The sequence below is a fragment of the Ostrinia nubilalis genome, chromosome 6 (genome assembly GCF_963855985.1).
Source record: "Ostrinia nubilalis chromosome 6, ilOstNubi1.1, whole genome shotgun sequence".
NCBI classification, from domain to species: Eukaryota; Metazoa; Arthropoda; class Insecta; order Lepidoptera; family Crambidae; genus Ostrinia; species Ostrinia nubilalis.
Window position 1 is genome coordinate 14,899,723 of NC_087093.1, and position 21,364 is coordinate 14,921,086.

At 35.5% G+C, this 21,364-nt stretch overlaps 1 protein-coding gene across 3 annotated transcripts in view; it reads left to right on the top strand.

Moving 5' to 3' along the window:
* LOC135072701 (CUGBP Elav-like family member 1) overlaps nt 1-21,364 on the top strand; it is a 509,527-nt gene that overhangs the window by 20,379 nt on the left and 467,784 nt on the right. For 2 of the 3 annotated variants that reach the window (XM_063966722.1, XM_063966727.1), the window contains exons 1-2: nt 2,990-3,206; nt 9,398-9,430. The gene's annotated coding sequence lies outside the window, so the exon portion shown is untranslated. Of the gene's footprint in view, nt 1-2,989; nt 3,207-9,397; nt 9,431-21,364 lie in introns of those variants that run through there. The other variant, XM_063966723.1, reaches the window with a different exon arrangement.

Consider the following 21,364-nt stretch of genomic DNA (forward strand, 5'->3'; position numbering starts at 1 on the left):
AGTGGACGAACTTTACCGAACTTATCGTTTGGTGGTAAATTATTATTATCAGCGACATGAAAGTAACGAAGTAAGTCTTCAAATCTGTTTCTTGACATGAGCGATGCCACGGCTTGAAAGCTTCAATCAACTTGCTGTTCCCAATACATACGGTACCTTGGCACGCTGTTATACCCTGACAATAACAGTATTCCGATAAAATGTTTCATTTCGGTCAGCGACACCCTAAAACCATGCTTGCCTTTCTGAATTGCGTTTTTTTCTGTTTCTGAACGCAATAACTCAAACACCTCGTCATCAAAAAACAATTCGAAGAACTGTATTGGCGTTTCAAAATCTTCTAAAAACTAGGCAAATTAGTATCTTTTTCCTGTTTTTCTGAAATATCAATAGCCCTCCAACGTCTAGATGCAGGAGCGCGCCTTTTTTTCGTCGGCGGTGGGTTTGCTGACGAGGTACTGGGTACGGGTTCGAGAGGTTGATGGTCAAATAAACTGTCTTCAATATAAATACCGGTATTTGAAGCAACGGTAGCCCGAATTTCAGCTTCTGCCAACAGTTGGTGCCTTGGCAAATTATTTATGTGGGCCGACTCCTCATCACCACTATCTTCGTCACTTTTATCATAATTTTCTGGTGGGGTGATAAAAATATCTGCCGCTAAAACGTCCGTTTCATTCTCCAGGTGCGAAATAATTTCATTTGCAGACAAACTGTAACAAAATAAATAAAAATATCTAAATAAAAGCAAAATCGTAATGCATAACCGTACACGGGCATATTATCCTACTGATCGAAAAATCGATCACTTCATGAAACATCCGCATATCTACCCATATTCAATTTACATTCATTGTGACATATTACAACATTGATACACACACTATAATAAGTATGAAATAATAACAATACATGAATAATAAAATAATGTGATAAAAATACTTACATTTTACGACGAGACATTTTTTTGGTTAAAAATTGCCGCAATTACACTCGAACTACACTGAAATTGGCGCCAATTGTTAAAAGTCAAAAATATATTTTGACAGCTATTGGCATCAAGTTTACCAACATATAAAAAATAAAAATCAATGCGTTCCGTTTTACTCAGAAAAAAATAAAAAGTGAACCGATCAACTAATCGATCACTAGGAAGATATGGGTTAATATGATAGTGTTATAATTTTTAATTATATTATTCATTAATTTATTACGGTCACATAAATTGATGCTAGTTAATCACTCAGATTCTGAGGACTGAGGATACATCGAATTTATTTTAAAATTATCTTTTCACGTATTATGTTACTACAATTTTACTGATCAGCTATTAGACCTTGAAATTTTCAGTTTGTCTAAGTTTAAGTTCTAAAGTGCTTTTTGTCTTAAAAAATATGAGTTCGTAATGAAATCTTGTGTTAACACCACTAACAGTTTTTATTAATATGTGGCAAATATTGTACACAAAAGCAAAGAAAAAAGATCACGGAGTTTGTGATAACAAACTAAGCATACTTTGGGATAAAAATTGTACAAAATAATAAATATTGGGTGTCCAATATCGTCGTAAACCTTGTGTACCTAGACTCTTTGCAATACTGAAGTCAAGCAGGACGTAAAGGGCTTCTATTTGGAGGGCCAAAGATATGTATTGAGCTTTCTAATCACCAAAATGATCAAAAGCAAAATGATGATGAGTACGGAAAAATTAAAAGCAGCTATCTTCGATGGACTGCAAATCCGTGCTCTTATAAAAGACTGTATTTGTAAACCATATAACACAAATTGAATCTGAAGCATGGCTAAGGTGCTTTAGTAGTAAAATATTTTTTGGGGAATGTTAGAACACCAGAATGGATATTCTTGTGTTCAAAATTGGTTGCTAAAATCCTTCAAAAATTACACACGCCAATTTGAGTATTAAATTGTATTTTTTACAATAGCCATTTGAACTTATTCCCACATAATGTGGGTGATTATAGTAAGGGACAAGGAGAACGGTTCCTTCCACCAGGACAGCAGGATAGTGGAAAAAAGATACCAAGGTACTGGCTGTTGGACTTTAATAAGTGATTATCCTGAACAAATCCATAACAGAAAACCTTACAGAAAAAGTTTTTGTAGGTTTTTTCTTGATTTGATGAAAAGCATATTTTTTATAGGGTAAGAGTCCCTATCTATCTAAGTAAAAATATTTTGAATGCATAAAATTAGTATTTTCATGTCGTTTTTCTCAGAGAAATAGCTAATAGTCTTTATTTTAATCTAATTCGACATATCTAATAATTTTCTAGTATTCAGCACCCTACTCTTATACTGAATTGGCTATAAGCTACTATACCGCACAATAACTGTCCCCAATGTTATTGGGCGTAAATCAATATAAAAATCGAATAATACACTTATTTTTAAATATTAGAGAGCAATATTAGGGAATATGCCATATAAAACAATTCAGCCTAAGGATTAGATGGGCACAAGTACAAGTAATACCCAAAATCACAACAACAGAAATAGTAAAATAAAGGCCTAACTTTGAAATATTTTTTTAAACAATTTTTTTAAATACTCATAATCAATATTTTCAAAAATGTCTTATCTCAAATTATATAACAGATACCAGTGATGAAGTATGCTTAATTTGAAAGTTGTAGCTGATAAAATAAAGATTTTAGAGCCAATTATGTAAAAAACCGCGATCCGCCGATTGGTTTTTTGGCTTTTCCCAAAAAACTGAATTTTGGAGTTGTGCCCATTCATTATTAAGGGTGCGATAAACACATTCACACCTGAAATATTTGTTAGGCCGAAAGCCGTCTCCAAACTTTCAGCTCTAAAATAAATGTGTAAAAATATGAATACGGATCTATAAAAAGCGACGACCTTTAAAATAATGTTCAAACTCCATAGTATAGCTTTCATAAATAGCTGGCCACTCTGACATATCAAATTGTTTTCAAGCCGTTGACACCTCGCGAGTTTTCAGTAGTGAGACAAATGTCGAAGCGATGTGACTAAAATTTTAGTTATTTTTTGTGTTGTGTGTTTTTATATTTTTATGTAGTCTTTTTGATTTCGATTTTTTATTTTGATTTTGTACGAAATTTTTAGTGTCAGGGACATATTGTTTGAACCATACTTCGGTATACCGTGACTCCGTCCGTTGTGTGCTCTTTGGATTTGGAGGAAATTTTTCGAGTGTGAAGGTATTTACTATTTACCCCTTACTAATAATAATAATCCGAATACATTATCGTACGAACCTCAGGGTGGCCTTTTCGTGGTGGGTCTGTCCTCACGAACGCCTTCCAAAAGAACCGCCTCCACGTCGTGACAATCCACAGGCGATATAGGTACTTATTATGTATAATAATTTTAAAAGTAGGTAAGTTTTAATATAATCCTTTAGGATACGCGAATAGGTAGTGTCCAAGAAACCTGAAGTTTTATTACAACAACTTAAAATAATTCATTGGAATTGTTTAGATAGATTCAGCTTGTTTACACTTAAAATACTTAATGACCTACTGATTACCTACTATTGTTTATAATTTACCTACTGATAATGATAATAACAAACTGGCATTCAATTTTTCATAAATATTATTATAATCTTACTAATTATGTGAAAAAATAGAGACATACCTAATTAAACTTTAGTTAATTATTTTCCTTTTCCTGAATTCTAATCTTTGTAAGAGGCTAAAGCTAAAATGGTATTCTTTTTAATGTTCACATAACGACTATAAAAGTAAAAATATCACATAGAGACTCATAAATAACATTCGTACACTAAAACAGCTTTTCTATAATATAGTTGCAAACTCCCTACGTGAAACTACACACTGATTTGTTGTTTGGCTAGCCACTAGCGTATCATTCTTTTTATCTTTGAGAAAGCTCTATCTTGTGTGATTTTGAAGGATTTTAAATAAACTTGTAAGTTATGGAAAATTTGATAACAGCTAGAACTACAAACAAATATCCTGTTTTAATATATTAGTAATGAGTGTTTAAAATTATACTTTATGAATTAGAAGCAATTTTTATGTGCTTTTTCTTACAGATATGCACTCTTCTTTGGTGCAATTAGTATTATTACAACTGTCTACAGCATTTTTGCGCACGGGTTATGCATAGATTATTTTTATTGCTTTAATACCTAGAATTATGAATGACAACAAAAAATTGTTCTGAATTTGCTTTTATGTGTAAAAAATAGAAAAAATCATATTAATGAATGTATGAAACATGAACATAGAGATGATTTAATTTGTTGCCAAATATTTTTTTTTTCTTTCTTTCTTCCATTCTTTTTAATTATTAAAACATACCAAACATCAATTTAAGATTCATTCTCACAAGAGAAAATTTAAAATAGAGTTCAAATATTTATTAAAAATGAAAAGTTCTAATCTCCTCTCATGTTCCATAGAAGATTTTTTTCATAAAAATCTAACCCTATGACGCTTTCAGTATACTGGCCTTGGTAACGCCGTCTTTCAAATCCCACTATATTTTGATGAAAGCGTGCCCCTTGTTCTTGCGAATAAGCCCCCATAATTATCTTTAAATATATCCCAATGAGAATGTGACGTGCATCTTTAGAGACATTTTACTATGAAGATGGAAAATTCAAATCGCTATAACTTCTTAAAAAGCAAATATTTTCGATTTGTAATCGCACTTTTTTATATAAATTTGTTTATATAATCAGAATATAATAAGTAAAATCCATGCGCAAAAAAATATTTTTTTTTTGTTGACCGGTGTCTACATACTTGAATGCAACTTGTTTAGTCTTGGATTGGATATCGAAGAACTTTCAAGTAATAAATAGGTAATTTGAAAGCATTTAACACCATAGACCGGAAAACACAATAAAGGCAGGCCCCTGCTCAGTGTACCGCCGATCATAGAAAGCAGTTGGATGTGGGCAGCATCTGGATATTTTTAGTCTCTATTTAGTCCCAAACTAAGCAAAGCTTGCCCTGCATTCGTTGTAAGCTCGCCATCATTTCTGTCTGTATTCCCTTGCAGTCTCGTCGTGGTTTTTAATCGGCTTACGACCCGGCGCAGTAGCATCCACTCGGGCCCAAGTATTATTAATTCTATAATTTAATGGCGGAAGATTTTTAAGTTCAGTAATCCGGGGCGCTGCGTCCAATTTCAGAGTATTAGTTTTAAATGTATATCTGGTCTATTTTCCTTCTTTTTAATATCTATTTATTAGGAAAGCTTACATACTATCACTGATTCATTCATATCGACATATTTGATCGGTCGTTGTGGGAGCCTTTGTCCATCAGTGGACGTCCTTTGATTCAAAACGAACGAATGATTTATTAATTAAAAAATACAGTGATGTTGGTAAAAGTAGTGTAGGGGTTCCCTTGATCAATCACACCTTCATCTATAGTGGAGCGAACTTGTCCGGATGATGCATGTCTTAAGGCATCAGAATTTTATGAGTTTAGGAAAAAGGAAGCTGGAAGGTAATGCCAATCCAAAATGTAGTATAATTTATAGAAAACTAGCTGTGCCCCGCGGTGTTACCCACGGTAAAACATAGCCTTTATGTTAATCCATGGTGTCAGCTAACTCCATACCAAATTTTGTTAAAATCGCTCCAGCCGTTTAGACGTGAAGAAGTAACAAACATTCACACTCACAAACTTTCGCCTTTATTATTAGTGCGATTAGGTATGTTTACCACGTTAGTGTAAATTTATTTTGTAATTTTGATATCGAAATTTAAGTAGTAAATCGTGATAATGATGATGGCACAGATAATGCGCTCTTAGTTATTGCATTTTTTATTTAGGTGTAAAGTAAGTAGCAATTGCAAAAGGTGTGTCTATCCCACTTCCCCGTTCATCCCCATCTGTTCGAACGGGGACCTCAGTAATTACGTCGGGTGTCGAGGACATTGTCGGTGCGCCCCATTTGGCTTAGTTTCGTGTTTGCGCGCTAAAGGGCCTCGAGTTCGATTACCGGTGAGTGTTTTGCATCGAATTACTTTGATTTGGGGGTAGTGTGTAAATAGTGGGTGAATATTTAACCAATTTGGTTAGTTGCGGGTGAAGGCAATCTGCGGTTTATTGTCATTGGAAGCTTTGGTCGTTTTTCCGGTAGTTTAGAGTTTGTCAACAAATTGCGATCCACGCTTTTTATGTTTATCAATTTACCATTAATGTGACAGCTGTAAAATCAATAATTTCATTAATAATCTGATGTCTAATCTGGAGTCTGATGCAGAATTAACTGATACTTAACGTGATCTTTACTAGATGTTTTAATAGAATAAACAATTATTGTGTTTCAAGAGTTGCTCAAAAGTCACCAACTCACTTTCTAGCACTGAGCTTATACTTTTTCTTAAGGAGAATCAGACCGCCTTAACCTACATGTCGCCATAAAAATAACATGCTTTTTATGTTGATAAATAAACACTAAAGGATATGCTTCATAATAATAATATATTTCCCATAGTAGCTGACGAAACAACTTCATAATCTAGCACTACAACGATAAATCCTTCAACAAAGTGCTCTCTCTCCTGAATAATCCCACATTTCACTCGGATTTGAACGTCTGGATAAGCGACGGTTTTAATTTCACGTCTGCGTTCGCGCTTTAGCGGCAGATGAACCAGAATCGCTGACAGTTGCGAGCGGCAATCATTCCGTGTTACTGTCCGGTAAGGGTTTGTCTATCGTTATAAGGGCAGCGGTTTTGTAATCTTTAGCACATCTCTACCACACATAATTATGGCAGTAAAATTAATCGACGAACCAGAATCGCTGATAGTTGCGAGCGGCAATCATTTCGTGTTACTGTCTAGTAAGGGCGCTTTTAAAGTTCTGAACGAAGCGGATTTCTTACCGGTAAACGTGACGCTGTGTGACGCGACGCCTCTTAGTGATACGTCACCTAAAAAGGAAGAATTGTCGTTGGTTTGATCCCGCTCATCGACCTTGTCACGTCTGCGTTCGCGCTTTAGCGGCAGATGAACCAGAATCGCTGACAGTTGTGAGCGGCAAGGAGCGGAGCCTGTGAGCTTTACTTGACTTAGGTCTCTAACTCTATGTCCTGTCTCTGTCTTGCTCGCAAACTCATACTTAAAAACGTAGTTTCAAGCCTGTGCTAAATGGAACTTCTATTTGGACATTCTTGACAAGAATCCTTCTGAATCTTCTGAGAAAAATCAAAATCATTTCACATAAACAAATTGTTTTAAGATCTAAAAGTTTTCAGCATTCACCTTTAAAAACTTCATGAACCCGCGTTTCTCTTAACAATAGCATGTCGCTTAGAGAGTGAGACGCGGCACCGTATCAGCTAAACTCAACTTTTCTCGTTAGCACAGGGGTGAAAACTCCTTAGTCTTGAGGTTTTATTCATTATTTGATTTTAGGGAGCAGCTGTCATCAGTCCCGAGGGAAACGATTAGGGAGATAATTGTGAATTGTAAACGACAACGTGACAGGTTTTTGATAGCGTCAGTTTTGTAGAAAATGAAAAATGTTAACTCATTAAGTTGAAAGTTTGACGCTTTGACGTGAATGATAAAGCGAGATTTAATTAAATCATATCCATGCACGTATAAGGAAAAGAGTTCTTATAGATAAAAGTAGCTTCTGCCTACGGCTTTGCTCGCGTTGATTATGTTTTGTCACAAAATTCACATTCCTTGATCAAAAGCACTTGATTCGGTTCGCCACTCTTGTGGCGGAGTTTTGGGCTGACACTGTGTAGGTTTGTTGTCGACACGAAAATAAGAAGCACTTGATTTATTACTAAAATCATAAGCATGCGCGGTTTCATATAATTAACAATCAAACTATGATTATTCCATAATGTAGATACTTTTACAATATTTCACATTTTATTTTAAGACAACAGATACAGTCAGTCATTCCAAACCAAAATTCATCAAAATTAGGTTAGCGGCTTAAGCGTGAAAATGTAACACAAAGTTATTTTCGCATTTCATATTGTATGGATAACATGCTTAACTTTTAATAAAATTACTGATTTGTAATTGCTTTCACAAATGGGAATGTTCTTTGTTTGTTTTAATTGGACCGGTATTTTCCAGGAATGTAATTGGCAAAATCTGTCAAAAGTTTTTGCGAGAGTTTATATGAATGCCTCCGCGTAATTATTATTTTCAGTCAATTTTGTTATTAGACAAATAGGCTCGGAAGGTTCATAACTAGAACCTTGCTATCATTATTGTGAAGTACCAGCTGGATACCTTTTTCTACCACTTTTTGCATATTGATAGAGTTCGTTTTCGTTCGGTATTAACGTTTTCTGTGAAGTGGAGCTGCCATACCTGATAGTTAGAATAAATCAAATAATAAAATTACTGATTCGTCTTTGTATTTCCCACCTTCGTCTTTGTATTTCCTGTTGTCTAGGAGCTTTCTATCCTCGCCATGCGCCAGCCAGCACATCTTGTTTTATTTTTGCTTTTTTTTATCTGCATTATTGTTTATTTTTGTAACCTAAAATAACAAATTACATTATTTATTCTGTTGTTCCTACACACTTAAATTAGCTGTGAGACTCTGTAATTGGCTAGAGTTATATAATGTACTACTCTGTAACATGTAAATTGTCGACCAAGCTGTTGAGTTTCCAAATAAATAAATAAAATAAAAAATAAACTTCTTTACAGGAGAGAAGAACTCGATCACTTCTAGTTGAAGCAAAAAATCATTTAAGACGTTACCAAAAATGAAACTTTCAAACTGGTCGCATCATGTGTGGTCTCTCAACGGACGCTATGGCAGAAACTTAGATGCAACTCAAAAGTAACTAGCAGTTGCAGTTTCGTTGCAGTTGCGTTTCACCGTCTGTTCTGGGCCTTACTATTAAATTTTATCACAACACTGTTCGTGTGCGCAAAGACATAATATGATCGAGGTCACTTGATCTGTCTTCATAGTGTTAAGTTCTCGAATTTTCATTAAAATGCTTTCGGTACCTACAGGAATCTGATTGTTTTCGTTTTGCTTATTATTATTTTAATAAGGAAATAATTAATTATTGTGACTATTGACTTTGAGATTATGAAATATTAGACTTGAGGATTTTGTCTTTGAAGGGCTGATATTTTTATTTATTTATTTATTTATACTTCAATGCCAAAAATATTAACATTAGGCGAACTTAATGCCATAAGGCATTCTCATCCAGTTTACCTTTGGGTTATGCAGAAAAATTAGTTTTTGACACGCTATTCAAGAAATAACCTGTCAAGTAATGTAAGTTTCGACTCTTACAAGTTCAGAGTGTCAATTAAAAGAGCAAAAAATCAATTCAACCCTAAATCCTTGTCAAAAATATAAAATAACCGTATTTTTACACTTGTTTATTTTTGTTTCAGGTCTTTAAAAATCCGGCAAACTGGCGCATTTAAGTAAGTTGCATTTTCATATTTTATTAAATAGTAGGTACCTAGTTATTTAATTTTTAGCGTTAAGAGTCGCATCTCAAACTAAATTGAAAATTATAAATAACTTGGAAAAATCGAACTGCCTAAGGCGGGAATTGAACCCACGTAGGTACCTACTGAAAGTTAACAATAAGTTTGATAAAAGAAAATACTTATAAAATACGTAACAGATTTTCTTTTCAGCGCTTCTTTCTCATTTCCAACTTTCTTTTCAAAATCCATGTTTTTGCACATCGATTGAAAACTAACAAATAGTTTACCGTTGCTTCATTTTCCCAACTTTTCTCAAATCAATGCAGTAAACGTATCGAACAAACTTTTATTTTGACTACAACTGTTTCTTAGTGGAACGAAATTGCTTTCGCAGCTAAAACTCACGCTGGGCTTGTGTTCTGACTAGAGTTGTGCCGGTTCCCGGGAATTTTTACCTTACTGGGAACCCAACTAGCAAGATTTAATCTTATATGCATCCCTAAAGCACTTTTTTTTACTCTTTTAGTAGACTTAGAAACGTCTATATCTATAAGTTTGGGATTGGGCGTACCTACTTTATGAATTAATTTGCCCTTAGAATTGACTCGTATTGTGGTTTCGTTAAGTCTTTTTTTATCCGACTGCGCGACAAAGAAGTAGCAAAGTTTTTATTTATCTAAATATATAAAAGGATCTTACATAAAACCTATTTTTTTATTACCAACTACCGGTAATTTTCCCAAATCGAGGAACAGTTATTCCCGGGAACTAAACATGACTAGTTCTGGCTTTCTAGCACTGCTGCAAGTTAGTTAAGTTTGGTCTAGCGGGTCAACGCAAACTTTACAAGCGCATACAAATGTATTGTAATTTTCAGAGTTTTGTTATTTACTAAAAAGTGTTTTTTTTTAAACTTTATATCGCTACAGAAAAAGCGACCATATTTCAAAACGCTTAAAGAGTTCTACTTCATTTTTAACCTAAGGCAGTACAGCCTTAGGTACTTTATTTTAAACCTATTTTTGCTAGCCTAAATTATGAGAAATTGGATTAAGTAAACAACATTCCAGACCAATTTTAATTTGATTTATCATCTGTCTCGCACTATAAATAAACTATGTCTAGGCTCTCTCCTTGAATTATTTCATGAATCAATTTTTTTTCCTAGAACCGTTAATGCTACGAACTTTGTATTGATTAAAAACTAAAAGAAAACAAATATTACAAGTAATCAGACTCGACGGAACTAACTGTTCATCTGCACCGAAGTGCGATTGTACTACGAAAGTCTCGCAATCTATATTTTAGGACTCGCGGAATGCAACGGACCAACTTTTGTTTTGGCTACGAACGTTGTCAGTGCTACGAATTTATCAGTACTACGACTTTATCAGTGCTACGAATTCCTCAGTATGTTTACTAGACCACTACGATTAATCGAGTTCGGTGAGAGATAATAATATTTTATTCAACATAGATTAAGTTAGGATACTCTAAGTTGTTGTCCAATAAGTCATTTTCACATAAATAATAACCCTAAAAGGTTTGAAGAATATGCTCAACCTTAAATGTGTCTGTTACAAACAAACCATTTTGGATTGTAGGCGAACATCATGAACATCTGTAAACAAATGCTTACAGGACTGAAAAAAGGTTTTAACATATTCAAAACGTACCCTTATCTGCGAATTAAAAGAAAAGGTTCGATATTATGCAGCACCAAAGTCCTCTCCTATACAAAGCTCGAAGGTTTAACTGGCGAAATCAAACAAGGGATTTTGAGTTGCCTTTTTGTGAATGAAAAAAGTTTGAGGCACAGACGCCCGGGGACTTTGCACCACTTCCAAAAAAACCGATTTCGTTATACTAAGCCTCTTATATTCTTAACACGGACGAAAAACGGAGATTTTTTTTTCACTCTCTCGCGACGAAATGTAATTTCACGAGTAACTTTTCACTTAGGTAGCTTGCGAACTTCGCAGATGCTCCTGTGTAAGTTTAGATTATTTTGTAAAAAGTTTTTTGGAGTACTTCCAAATAAAGTGGAATATGAATCGCGTTTTGCAGTACCTATCCAGGTCGCAGTGTATTCAATTTTTAATAACGCTAGGACTGATGTTTGTGAATGTTAGTTTGTTTTTTTTATTTTATCTCTGTCAGCATGTAGGTCAAGGAATAAATCGATACTGCCATGCACTAATCTCATTTGCTTGCTGCATTCCGTATTACATGGGCGTAACTTAATTGTCGGATTATTGGCAATTATTGAATTAACCACTTAACACCATTTAGTATTCGAAGGGTATTTTCATTTTAATTTGTTGATAGTTTCGTCATCAACTGTTAAATATTTACATAGTAAAACACTGTTATCATCATTGATTTCACCTTGCTTTTTTTGGTCTTTGAAGCTCGTGGTCTTTACTTTAGCATATCATCGAAACCACAACCTTAACTTTTAGCCAGCTACGTATAAACTATGTTTATTCAATACCCTTTTTCACTATAAACCAACTACTTAAGTCGCCAATCGCACTCTACCGTTATTCTGTTTTCTTAGAAGCCGTACTGTTTTTCCTCCGCTCATTTGACGGAGGCCCTGAGGTCATGTTGGTGCTTGTTTATAAGGCGGGAAAACTAAATTACTTTCAGCCAGCGATTGATTGCTGGTGCCTCCAGAGACTGTGATTGCGGCAATGTTATTGCTTCCCTAGGGCTCTTAAGACTTGCTGACGACAATTTGTTCGCACTTCAAGTTTAAATTTTACCTTATGCAGTTGCAAAAGGTTTTATTTTGCTACATAAAAGCTATACATCCCGATATGCTACCGACTGTACAGAGTATAAATAATTAGCAGCCACGCTTTTGGATTCCAATCTGTCACAAAATTTCTCGGAAAATCCGCTATTTTTGGTAGCTTATGTAAAGAGTTGCAATACGAGTAACTTGAAAATGTATTAGATCCTCTTCATGGCGGGAGTACTCGTATAGCTGATTGTGGTGAAATACCTGCTTTTGTTACATAAATAAAAAATTGCATCACCCATTTCAATGATTATTAATACAAAATTTTAAAGCTTTTGATTCTAAGAAGTAAAATTATAAATCAATCCATCTTTTGAAAAATAATTAATCCATCCGTCCATAAAGCGTCTTCCCATCCATTTCTAAAGCGAGAAAAGCTCAAGAAAATTACTTTCCAGCTTGTCAATGCTTGACAAAGCTCCGGAAAGCGCTGCTCTATGCAATATGCGGTGATTTGTTTCTTGCTTCTCTTTTCCTTCTCTTCTGAATAAGTGAAAACAAAACACATTTCTTTTTTATTTAAGTTATATCGTATACTAGCTAGTTTCATGAAAGTTTTGGTCTGGCAAAAAGTCTACAATGCGGTTCATATGACTTGACCAAATGACTTGATTTCTTAGCAAAATCATAAATCCAAATTTTTTTTCCAAATGTGTTATTTTAACACATTAAAATTGTGATATTTTTTATTAAGGCACGTTAACCTGCATAAAATTATTTCGTAAGACAAAAAACTTATCTACAATCAGAGAACACTAGTACCTACTTCGTACAATTAACAAATGAAAATTCACAAGGAATTTTTGTGGTGAGGCAATTTTCCCAAGAACCCAAACAAGGTATGAGAAGCACTCAAAATGCGGAGCTCACTGCGTCCGAGGGATCGTTGTTTTCTTTCCGTGACTTTTTGAAAACTTCCCCGTTAGGCATCTATGGCTTCGTGAGTTTCGTGATTTTTATTTTCTGACCGTAGCACTCTGTTTGTAGCTCGCTGTAGTTGGTACAGTCGGGGGGAGAATGCTTGGAGTTTTAAGTGATCACCTCGACGGGTTCGTGACTCGAGTATTTCGTGAGCTTTTTGTGAAATTTTTAAGCTTTTTGTAGAGATTTTGCGAGAATTTTTAAGATCGTTTTCGAAAATAGTTACCTACTTTCTGTGTGAGTTTCTCGTGTCTTTCATTTATAGGGACTGTTTTCTGAATTTGCGGAATTCATTAAAATATTATTTTCACAGCTCAACTAAACTTTTATAGGCTAGTCATTTTCTGAGACTAGGGTTATGAAAGGTCATAGCTCAAATCGATACCAAGATATAAATGGACCAAAAACTTAAATCATTTTTGAGTGAAGATAGATGATTACATTTGTTTGTCATTTAATACACTAGTATAGAGCTAGGGCTCTGATATAATTGCAGTTTAATATCAATTAAAGTGCGTAATTTCAACTACCTATAAAAATATCTTTCCTAAATTCACAAGAACTTAAGATCAATCTCGAATGATTTTTCCACCGACTGTACCATAAACGAGCGGTTCAGTTCATTATTCACCTCTTCGAAGCCGTAGGACAGACGTCGGAACGGGGTGAAACCTTGCAGTAGCATTGCTACGTTGCTGGGCGGGATTTACACTGGACGATGCGAGTCGGTATTTTTTGTTAGTTCGTTTTAGCCAAATGATGTCCCGTGCTGGACATAAGCCTCCCCCAAGGATTTCCACAAAGATTCCTGCGTTGCCCCCATCCAAGTGCTTCACCAGTTCGTCGGTCCACCTATAGAAAGCCTGCCCAATTTACGTCTTTTGGCCCATAGTTCATCATCAAGAATAATTTGCTTTCGCTTTTGTAGTTTATATTTAGATTTCATCTATAGGTAAAATAATTTCATAACATTTTCAATTCGAAAATCTTTAAAAAAAACATGTTATTGGCTAGATCAATAATAGTTGCATGAATTACTTTAAAGCGACTCATTTTCTTTTGCTATGTTTTGAACCTTGGGCTATTATTTTCACACAAAGTAAAACATCATCAATCATCTAATTGATTTATGTTACATGAGATTTCTCATGATTGCGTTTCTATCCATCCATGATAAAACATTGGTCATATTTTAACACTTTACAAGCATGTCTCTATTTATTTACATTTAAAGGTAACAAAAAGGCTTTTTTGCGAATTCCATACGATATTACCACGACCAAAATATCGTATCGTATAAAAATGACACATGTAAAAGTCGTATCGCATCGGCGCAGCCCGTTCTACTCAGCTAATGTGGAAACACTCTCAGTATAGTCGGCCTATTTCGAGATACGATTTCGATAGCTTCGACTCTGTGCGTCTCTTTCACTTACATTAAAATACCATTATGAGTGACAGAGACAGATATAAGTTATCAGTTTTGAGAAAGTTTTTCAGAATAGGTAAATTAAAATCGTACGTCAGTCAGTTCGCAAGTAAGTGGGAATGTAAGATTAGTATCGACGGTGCTCGTTTAATCATTAATGGGTTTTAGTTGGGGCTGGTTACCATGGGGTGGATGGTGGGAATTGTTAGGGAAATCTTATCTATGCAATCCTATGTGCGTCAACCGATGATAAATTAATGAGACTCTCTATTTATCTTTTCTTTTATACATTAACAAGCAACTTTGTTATTATTGTGGAATACTTAGTACTTTATACATTAGATTATTACAAGTGATTTCAAGTTTCTTATATGGCTCAGCGTCATGAGTGTTAAAAAGGGCTTGATTTTGCCAAAACGTGATAGAAATGCAAATATACGTGAAAAAGCAAAGCAATTCACACTTACTGATCTTAAGTGAAAATGTAAGTAGTACAATGTAACATAATATTATACCTAACTATACATACAATTATGCCCAAAGTTTTCCACAAACCTTCGTGGATTGGGATACAATATAAATAATTATTATTTGATGTTTATTCTATACAGTCCAAAAATCCATCCATGAGTTTCAATCGTCACGGTCAATTTGTTTAATTTCAGTTTTATGAGAAACTCAAGTGCTAAATTTATAACACTCGAAAATTATTCGATTAACCATAAAATGGTTCTGTACACTGAACAAGTCATCAATTTCAATAAAATGAAGATGGGGAACAAAAAAAGCGATGTAATCAATCACACGGCGCGTCATTTCGACAGGACTTGGGGCGGCCACGTGGCATAACTCAAATAGAACGGGCACTTCACTTTATAATAATAAATATGATATTATGCCAAAAATAGGACGTGAGGGGCCAATCGGGCGCTACTAAGCAATAGACCCTTGTGGTATCCCATTATTTTCAAGCTTTACCTACCCTTGCTAATCATTAAAAAATTAAGTGTCTTCTTGACTAAAAGTCCTCACAAGTTTCACGTAGATGCAGCGAATACTTATTAGTGCAAACTGCGTTATCTATGGTACAACTAGAATGTTATTACGAAGGAAATTTAAAAAAAACAATAAGTGAAAGCAGGTACAAGCTCAAAACTCTACACACTTCCTTTTGCTACCCATGTACTTCTTACTAAGTATTACTAGTAACTTAAGTATTAGGTACTTCCAAATTTTTTCCTTGATCTCTGAAGACGCTTCAGGGCTTAAACTATGCCAATTTTGTGATGAAATATTTTCTAGAAGTATTGCAAAAAAATGACTTGTCTGTTCTGTTTGGCGTTTGTATTTTTAATATAAGGTATAGTATAAAATATTTCTGTGTCGTAGGCGAGCAAGGAAGGATAACCGCACAATTTATCATACAGGTAATATTATTGTTTAAACGGGATGGCTGTTTGAACGACAGATGCGCGATACAAAGAAAATTGGACCAAACTGTATTACTTAGTTTAATAACTAGTCAACTATTGTTTACCTATTATTTTTTATCGATATTACATTAATTGGTTATTTTATCATGAAAACTATGTTTCACATACATGAGTCATTGTAAAAGTTGTTACTGACAACGTCACTCTTGTATACTCTAACGATTTTGAAACGTCAAGTGGAAAAAATCAAAAACTAATAAATCAGTAATGATAGTAGTGCCCTCCTGACAATGTCATAGCTGGGAGGGTTCAGTGTAGGACATCTATAGCAGAGTTTTGGGCTGACACAGTGTAGGTTTGTTGTCGACACGATAAAAAAAAGAACTGTAAGAGAAATTAATATAAAATAGTAGCAGCTGTTTCAATTCAATCTTAATATGAACAAAGGCCAGGTCGTCCAGGTGCTACCCTTCCCGTGACCTTCACCACATCGTCGGACCCACTAATCAATCTACTGAGTGGTAGGCCTGCCCACACTACGTCATCATCAGCCCGTGGTCGCCACTCAAGAACTTTTCTGCCAGAACGGCCATTAGTTCTGCGGTATATGTATCTCGTATGTCACTTAAGCATCTTAAGGTTGACATCGCACTTGTGACTCCACTGATGATGTTGTGGGTGTACATCATCATCATCATTTCAGCCATAGGACGTCCACTGCTGAACATAGGCCTCCCCCAATGATTTCCACAATGGCCGGTTGGCGGCGGCCTGCATCCAGCGCCTTCCTGCGTGTGTGTACTTAGGAGGCGGCAATTGTTTACCATCAGGTGATCCGTCACCTATCACATAAAAAAAGTTTAGCAGTTCTGCGGGATATGTTGGTTACTTTGGTTTTCCTGAGGATCTCGTCATTTCGATTAGACCTTACAGGAAAACTTAGAACGCTCCATCGCTACCAAACGTTGAGATTTCATTTTCGAATTATTATTTATTTTCAATTACTTGTCACTTTTATGTAGTCATCAATAAAGAGTATCTCCAAGATGTTCCAATCGATAACCGTCCTTGAAGCGTCCTATTAAAATTCAAATTCCCGAAAATATTCTGCCAATGTCGAACCGAAATGAAGCCTCATTGATGTAACCAATCAGACGGAACGAGCTCTAATTAATGTTCAAGTGAAAACCATTCGGTCATTGTGAATGCTCTTTAATCGGATTTACAATATGGTTTGCGTCAACTAAACGCAATCGTTTGGAAGCTCTCTGTTCAATTTCAACTCTAATTTGTTAGCGTTAAGGGCTGGTATTTTTTGGCTTTTATCAAAATTTGGCAAAAGGTTTACGTTGAATTTTGTCAAGTCAAGACTCAGAAATTAAACAAAAATTTCGTTAAAATATTTACCAATATTTAATGGAACATCATACACACAACATTTATACAAATACACTAATCTAAAGCAGAAATGAATTTATTATGATGAGTTAGTTCGAACTACATAACAGTCGAAAACGAGTTTCAAAATTGTTTAGGTCAATGATGTACAGAATGTTAGAGATTATAATATTTATTTTATCATCGCGTATGTTGCAAAAATTTCAAGATTATTTTTTCAAACCTCCGGTCATTTTTAGGGTCTTTTAATCCTGAGTTCAGGGTGCTTGCCCCTTTAATACATCTTAAATACAAAAGGTATGACATACCTATGCGGGGGTTCCGCTAAAAAGGTTGACCATCCTTTTGTCGTGGAATACCAATATCGGAGGAAATGTATAACCACTTCTATAAGGGACAAGCCTATTCAGTATTTTTTGTACAGTCATACACAGATTTTGTAATATTTTTTTGAGTTTACAAAAGCGCATTTTATCAACTTGATTTCCTTGCTTCCTTCCTTCTTTTTTTTCAAATTATCACAAACATTACCTTAAGTATCTTAAGCAGAAAAGTAATAGTAGTGTTCAAATAGAATTAATGGAAAACTTATGATTTTATTAATTGTTTATTTGAAAACAAATATGGTACGTATTCTTGCTACTTATATTGCTGTATACAATCATTAAACATTTGGTTTTCATTCAGCAGAAAAGTGTGCGGCGTAGCGTAGGAAAAATAAAAGCAATGCTTGAGTTAATTTCATAGAATACTTTCAAATTCGTATTGTGTTTGTATCTTGAAGAATGTTGATGGGTAATAACAATTCTCACAAAGTTTTGGAAAGGTGTAAAACAACAAATATAAAATTTACAGCTTAAAATGTACGTCGAACTGTACTACGTCTACTATAAGAATCTGATCCGTAGCATTGTGAAGCTTTCGAGGGATGATTATTAATTTGTCTCTATAAGAGATTACTTTTTTACAATACATAAAATACTTTTCCCAGCTATTGATGGCGAAAATTTACGACGGACTGATGAATACCGAAAAGTACTGATTAATAACGAAAAATTTCGAATTTTGAAAATATAACGTAACCGAACGAATTTTAATTAAGGTACGATACCATAGGAACGAGGAAATAATGTAATTAATCCTCAATTAGGAAACTCATTAAAGAAAATAATTTTGTTGGTTAAAAGAAAATAATTTTGTATTTTCATCAAGTTGAAAATACAAAATTATTTTCTTTTAACCGTAGGTACTTCAGGTAAGCGTTCCCTCAGGATTCTGGATAAATTAAAGCACCTAATCAAAAATCTTCCAGCTCGTGGTCGCCACTCAAGAACTTTCCTGCCCCAGCGGCCATCAGCTCTTCGAGCTATGTGCCCCACCCACTGCCACTTGATTTTAGCGATTCTGCGGGCTATGTCAGTCACTCTGGTTCTCCTACGGATCTCCTCATTTCTGATTCGATCACGCAGGGAAACTCCGAGCATAGCACGCTCCATCGCTCTTTGGGTGACCTTGAGCCTTCTTATGAGGCCCATAGTAAGCGACCACGTCTCAGAGCCATACACCATCACTGGCAACACACACTGGTCAAATACTTTTGACTTGAGACACTGCGGTATTTCGGACGTGAGAATTTCGCGAAGCTTCCCGAACGCTGCCCAGCCGAGTTGGATTCGACGATTAACCTCTTTCTCGAAGTTGGACCTACCTAACTGGACTGTTTGTCCCAGGTATACATAATTGTCAACAACTTCGAGTGTAGTGTCTCCAACCTTCAGAGGAGGGCAGGCCTCCCACTAGGTGGACCGACGATCTGGTGAAGGTCGCGGGAAGTACCTGGATGCAAGCGGCGCAGGACCGGTCTTTGTGGAAATCCTTGGGGGAGGCCTTTGTCCAGCAGTGGACGTCTTTCGGCTGAAACGAACGAACGAACGAACGAATCAAAAATAATAAAAACAATATTTAATTTTCCAAGAACACGTGGAATCCAGGCCTCTTCAAGGTGAGAGTGAATAAGCAATCACTAGGCAGGTGTGTGCCATCCTAGGCGGCATCACATATAACATCAGGCCTGATTGCTGTCAGCCTTGTTCCGCATAAACAAAAGAAAAAAAATCATTTTTTCCAACAACACTTGCAATCGTCTGATCAACGCTTGAGTTAATAATATACTATTGCCATTAGACAGTTAATCTATTCTAATATTATAAATGCGCAAAGTAACTCTGTCTGTCTGTCTTGCTTTCACGCATAAACCACTGAACCGATTTTGATGAAATTTAGCATAGAGATAGTTTGAGTCCCGGGAAAGGACATAGGATAGTTTTTATCCCGGTTTTTGAAACAGGGACGCGCACGATAAAGTTTTTGTGTGACAGACAAAATTCCACGCGGGCGAAGCCGCGGGCGGAAAGATAGTATTTATATAAACGTTATTCTATGTGGCTGTAACAATAGGGATGGCCCATTGATTGTCCCGAAGCAATGGTAGGGTTAATACTGGGATGTGTAAAAGTGCTTTTTAAAAGCCTATTTGCAAAAATAAATGAGTTTTATGAGTTTTAAAGTCAGAGAGGCTAAAAATTAAGCTACCCTATCTAATCAAAACAATTAATAACAAAATTTTATTTCCCAAGAACACCTTAGAAATATCTGTTCGACTAAACTCAATTATTTTACTATTGCCATTAGACAGTTCATATTTCGATAACTACAGACACCCCGCCATATTGACAGGACCAGGGGCGGAAGCCCTCACTACAGGCAAAGGGGAGGAGAAATCAATACACCTTTGGAAATTTTAAACGCGTAACCAAGGGTTTTTTGAAGGGTGCACGCGGAGGGTACAGGAAAAGTAAGGCAAGTTTTCCATTTATATTATGGCGCGATACAGTTCTTCTTTTTTTCCAAGCCCTTTTTCCCATTTATTGGGGTAGACTCTCTTGTTCTGAGGCGCCAGGACAGACTGTCCTGGGTTGTCGAAATGTTTGTCTGGGGAAGTTCTAAGTGCTATGGTGCGATTTTTTTTTATCCACTGAATTAAAAGATAAATTTTATCAACTTTTTTGTGACGCCAATCTTTAACTTTGTGGATCAGGATAAAACAAAATTTTAAAAATTGTATAGAGGTTTTTGAAGCCGTTAAAAAGTTCAGCAGTCGTGTTCGGCAGTTGTCATACAGTGGACACCTGCACAATTTAATACAATTAACTTAATAGGTGAAGTATCTTGTGCCCAAATTATGCCGAAGTCGTGATCCGGGGAACGCGGGTTCGGTCCCCGCTGCTCGACTATTGTGGTGAGCTTACTCGTGATACAAGCATATTTAGCTTAGTACGAGGGGCTAACGGGACTATTAGTAATTTGTGTAATAACAAATTTCTAATAATCTTTAAAAAAACATTGTTCTACCCTACTCAGGTAAGATATGAAGCTCATGTTATACCTACTCTACTTACAAATAAATCTATTAGCTCACCCTATTGTTTGGACGACAGCCTTTACCTATCTGGCAGTTTATTAGTGATGTTTTGACGTTTAGGTTCGACTCGTTAGTCTGACGTCAAAAACCTTCGGACCCTTTGACGTTGATTGGTTCCAGCTTCGAAAAGTAGAGACTACAGCATATAAAGCTTAATACAGTGGCTTCTTATATCCTTAATAATAGGGGCGATTTTCCATCAATTATGTAATAGTCTGATGTGCCTTATCTGCCCACCGGCGAAATATTATGTTTAGTTATCAACGCATTAAGATGTATGGGTTATTTGGTTTCACAGTGCATTTGGATGCGGATTTTGACAATAGGAAAGAGGTGTTATAAAGGAAAACAAAAGGAGTGGATTTAGAGATTGGGAAAAACTAAATCTTTTTTTGGTTGGTCGCGGAAAAGACCCTGGGGAAATTCGCTAAGTTGAAAAATAAGTGAATGTGTTTAT